Source organism: Solanum verrucosum, unplaced genomic scaffold (assembly GCF_900185275.1).
Source record: "Solanum verrucosum unplaced genomic scaffold, falcon-dt-bn FXZP01000138.1, whole genome shotgun sequence".
NCBI classification, from domain to species: domain Eukaryota; kingdom Viridiplantae; phylum Streptophyta; class Magnoliopsida; order Solanales; family Solanaceae; genus Solanum; species Solanum verrucosum.
Genome location: NW_026020134.1, coordinates 980,919 through 986,685, shown reverse-complemented (window position 1 = coordinate 986,685; position 5,767 = coordinate 980,919). Strand labels below are relative to the sequence as shown.

General features: G+C 29.0%; 1 pseudogene; it reads left to right on the top strand.

Annotated features, from left to right (window-relative positions):
- Positions 1 to 636: 636 nt before the first annotated feature.
- LOC125827469 (pectinesterase-like) lies at positions 637 to 4,959 on the top strand (annotated as a pseudogene).
- The last annotated feature ends 808 nt before the right edge of the window (positions 4,960 to 5,767 follow it).

The following is a 5,767-nucleotide window of genomic DNA, read 5'->3' as shown; positions in this document are numbered from 1 at the left end:
AAAAATATAATAACATTATATTAATAAAAAATATTTAAAACGTACTGTAATAAAATATAAATCAAGTAACCTACTACAACTATCTCTACGACAAGTTTTCATAAAATTAAGTTCATAAGAAAATAATGAATAAATTCAAGAAATTCCAACTAGAACTTATAAAAAGATAAAAAATAAATATGAACGTTCAATTTGAAAAGTATTAAATAGCTAGTAATTGAATTCTTATAATGCAATTATAGTTCATTTAGATTGTTTAATCGCACATGCCATGCGCCAAACCAACAGACCCAGATTGGTTATCTATTCATGTATTATGATTTATTTTAGTAATAATCATGTTCTATTTTTTCAGGTTATTTATATATATAGTACCAAAAAAAAATTTGATGAAGCATTGTTGGGTGACACCCCTGGTATGAGGTGGGTCCGTCCTTGGTCACAATTTAACATTTTAATATTTAATTTTAAAATTTTCTTTTTACCCTTAAAGAAATCATCTATAGCCACACAAATGGTCCATGAATATTTCGGAAAAAATCTATTCTTTCTTTTTTAAACTTTGTACGAAAATCAAATAGTGTCACATAAATTGAGACGAAAAGAAAAATAAGCAACAATTCAAGGTAAAAGAAGATGTATTTGATAGATTACTGGGCAATTGGCCGGTTCACTAATTACGGAATGTGGCCGCTCTGTGTCTGTGTTGGATATCGGGTTGGAGTTACTGGGTCCCACTGATCTGAGTTTTATTGGGTTTGATGTAACTTGTACAGTTCTGGAACATATTGGTTCGGGTTTCAACTAAAAACTATTTTCTTATAAATTTTTTAAAAATATTTTTTAAGTACTTCATGAATGTTAAATATAATTTTAAATTTTAGAATAGTACACTAAAGATAATCATCTCAATGATAATGTTTGGACAATTAAGGACCATCACCCTTATCTCATATTTTATATTATTTTAGTAAATAACACTTTAGATAGTTGTATGACTTATATTTTACTTAGATTAAAGAAATATTTAAACACAACCTCTATATTTGTATGACAGGGCTGATGCGGAGGTGTTGGTGGTGGTCCTAGCCATGCTAAATTAGTAGTAGTATTAATAGCTAAGCTAGAAAAAAGACAATTAAAAGGAGGGGGGGGGGGGGGGGGGGCGGATATGATATGGAGAGATATATATTTACTATTATTTTAGATGTTATTGTTGTTGTCTAATTTGCTTTGATTATCATATTATTGATTATTGCTACTACAATTTCTCCATTTTATTCTATATGACCTTCCACTTCATTTATTTTTTCGTTTTTAAAAATGATTTTGTTATTCTCAATTTGTGTTAAAGATCTATTAGAAACAGTTTTCTTACCTTCATATTATCCGAATCAACTCCTTAAATGATCAAAATTGCTCAAATGAAACCTAAAGAATTATTTAAACCTAGTAGTACAGAAGAAAAAAGACCATTTTATCATATATTTTTTCCAGCAATTATGGTATTTTAATTTTCATGTGACCAATAGTTTTCTTTAGCCAAATTTAACATTCTACTTTCATGTGACCAATAAGAGTTTTCTTCATGGCTAGAAACAAATGCATATTAGGTAATTTTATATAGATATCAATGTTATTAGTGCTTTTTTAGTATTTGGAAATTGGAATTGAGTGTTATTTAGAAACTTCACTAGCAAGAAGATCAATTGAGGTAATTGAAAGCAACAAGTAACAAATTAATTAAATCTTGATTGTTATTGATGACCAAAGTTCAATTTGAGCTTTCAAATCCTTAGCAACGTTATACTAATTAATTAGAATTTCCTTCAGAAATATGACTATAAAAGTTAAAAATTGAAAGTTGAAATGATAAAATATAGTAAAATGTTATCCAGTACTTATTATTCTAAGTTTACCTATTATTATTAGATAAATAAGAGAACATTGATAAATGGGAAACAAATTTCGTAGGAATGAACTAATAATAGTATTGCGCAATTACTATAGCACCAATGTTTTATACATAGAATTGTAGATAAATGTAAAGTATAAACTATTACCTTAAGTTTAAATTTTATGCAAAATTAATTTAATGTATCAACATGTCTATTTAAATTTAAATTATACACTTATCTTTTAACGAAAACACTACTTATAAAAGTTGTTTTTTTTCTTCAAATGAATAATGGTTATTCATGTCTTGAACGTCACCAAATAACCATTCACTCAGGTCTTAACCGTGTCTAAACATTCTTTCTTAGTAAGAACTTTAATATATATATATATATATATATATATTTCATTTGTCATTTTCACTTGGAAATCATGAACTTTTTCACCAACTTTTGTATCAAAGTTGTGTCACATGATTGTGACTATCAAAAATATAACATACCCTTTTTAAAGTATGATGATAATAATTCACCTATATATAGGTAAAATAAATTGAAGTGCTCATGATAGACTTTTACTGATTTATATATATATATATATATATATATATATATATATATATATATATATATATATATATATATATTCTTTAGCTAAAATATAATATAGTGACTCACTCCAATCTTGTATTTTTCTTGGATATTTGCTCTTCAACTAATCTATTTTTTGCCTTATCCAACAACTCAATTCTTGGATGGGTGCCAAATTTGAAATTAACGTGCAAGTAAAGATTTTTTTAACAATTAATATAAAGAGTGATATTGTAAAAAGATGAAAAGTTATAGAGTAAATTAACAAATCGTATTGACATGAGGGGTTAAAAAGGCAATTAGATCAATTATAAATATAGGATGAAATGAAAGTCATGTTACTACAAGTATAATGGACATAAGTATTAACACATTACTATCTTTTTGCTTCTTTGATAACTCAAACCTACAACTTTGATATTGTAGGGTGCTTAACATCTAAGCAACTTGGCTGAGAAAGGAGAAAGATTACGGAATTGTATTAAAAAAATTCTTAGACTTTTTAATCTGTGGTCAGCTACCTAAAGGTTAATATGACTTTTTGATGCATCGAGCAGTCATCGTCAGTAATAGAGCTAAAAATTTTTATTAAAGAATTCAAAATATAAAAATTTAAATATGAAACGATTACAAGAGGATAAATCGAAGGAGAAAACAAAAGAAAAGACTAAATGCTTTAATTTACGCTTTCATGTTGTCATTTATGACATGTAATTCCTTCCCATTTTCCCCACTCCATCTAATTTTTAAAAAATTTCTTGTGCATTTAGGTAAAAAATAAAAAACGAAAAAATAATATCTTCTTGATATCTTTAAAAAGTCATTTATTTTGAGAATATTACAAAAACTAAAATATCATTTAAAAAGAAATGAAGAAAGCACAAATTGTATCTTCACAAAATGAAAATTTCATAAAAGTTACAAATTGATTCCCTCCAAATAAGAAAAGATAATAAGTAGAAAGCAATACCATAACTAAGCTAAGGATTGAAATGTTACTACAATTACATATTACCTAGGTAAGTAATTGTTCAAATGGTAGAAAAAATCAATGAAATGAAGATGACATTTAGTTGTCCAATAAAGGAGCATTTAAAAATGACATTTTACAAATGTATGCAAAAATTTAAACGTGCAAGAAAGAGTAAAAGTTTACTACAATATAAAGGAGGGGGATTGCTAAGCTTGGACAATACTACAATATTAAGAAAGAGTAAAACTCTTCTACTACCAAGAAGAATTGTTGCATGTTCATCAACTTTGCAATGGCCATCATAGATAGTTTTTACGGTATCCTTCTTTCAAATCTCTAGATTGTAGCTGTAATTCTTGTCTCTTAACTCATCAGATTTTTAAAAAAATTTAATGCAAGGAATATAATGACGTTATTTGTCGCCGTAATTATAGTTGTATGCGTTCAAAGCCAACTAATAACAGAAACACCTTATAACGCAGTTGTTTCAAAAGATGGAACCGGAAATTTCAACACAATTGCTGGAACAATATTGGCATCCCCCGATCACAATGTCAAGCCATTCTTCATAAAAATTAAGAAAGGCACGTATCAGGAATATATTAGAGTTGATAAAAAGAAGACTAATATATTCCTGATCGGAGAAGGAATGGATACTACGATAATCACGGGTAATAGAAGTTTTGTCGACGGCAACAAAACCTATGATACTGCAACCGTTAGTAAGTCCCTCTCTCTATATAGTATATATAAATGAATTTTATTAATTTTGATGAATTATAATTGTTTCTTCTTATTTGATTTGCAGAGGTTCTTGGCAATGGCTTTACAGCCCAAGACTTAACTTTTAGAAATAATGTTGGACCCATAAAACATCAGGCAGTGGCATTAATAGTTGAAGCAGATTCGGTGTCCTTTTATAAATGTCGATTCGATGGGTATCAAGACACTTTGTATGCGAAAAAACAACGTCAATTCTATCGAGATTGTGAAATCTATGGTACGATAGATTTCATATGTGGTGACGCGACGGCCGTGTTCCAAAACTGCTTGATTGAAGCACGTACTCCTATGGCAAGACAATATAACACAATAACAGCACAAAAGAGAGATCGTGAGGACTCTCCAACATGAATAGTGCTTCAAAATTGCACGATAAAGGCTACCCCCGATTTGGAGAAATCGGATGTCACGACATATTTAGGTCGGCCATGGGGTATATTTTCTAGGACTGTGATAATGGAAAGTTATATCGATAATTTGATAGATCCTAGAGGATGGGTTGAGTGGATAGAATCAACAAATAAATCCAGTGTTAATCGTCGGCCATATTATCTGGAGTACAAGAATACAGGAACGGGTGCTGTCACGAAGGGACGTGTGACATGGGCATCCGTCACTACGGATCCTAATATTGCATCAACTTTCACAGTTAGGAACTTTATAAGTGGTGACAAGTGGATTCCCGTCAATATCCCTCATTACCTAGATTTATCTTGAACAAAAATAAGTTGTATTGTATTCCTAGTAGTTATTATCAGATTATAAAAACAGTACTACTATGTACGTATCTTGTTTCATTTGTCAAATGAATTGATTATCTAATTTTAAATTCCGTCTTCAAGTAATTTATTGTTGCCATTGTCCAACTAATCGACTGACCATTAAATCATAAAAAAGGTACATATTTACAGAAACTTATTGTGTCGAAATCACCAAATAATGTGGTTAGAATGACTCTTAGGATGACCAAGAGAAACATAACTTAAAAATGATAGTCACATGTACAGTTCATTTTATGCATTATAGCAGGAATTTATCACTCAAAACAATAGGGTCACGGGCTTAAACAATCAAAACAATTAGAAAAGCAAATAAGTAAGACTTAAATGCAAGCAGAAACTTTCGTCATTTTAAGCAAATATAGCAGAAACTAATAAAAGAAAAGAGCATGATATTAATAGTATTATAAATGAAAAACAAACTTATAAATGATATTAATTAATCCCTGTCAATAAGGGAATTAAGACTAACTTATTTCAATGAAACAGTTGTCTTATTCCCGCCAACATTAAGTTGTATTGTCTTCCTACTAGTTATCAGATTACGAAAATAGTACTACTACGTACGTTTCTTGTTTTTTTTTTATTTTTATTTCAAATGAATATGATTATCTTATTTGAAATTTCGTCTTCAAGTACTTGATTGTTGCCATTGTCCAACTAATCAACTGACCATTAAATCACCCAAAACTAATCGATTGACCGTTTAAGTATTGTGTGTATTTCTTCCATAAAATGTCATTTTC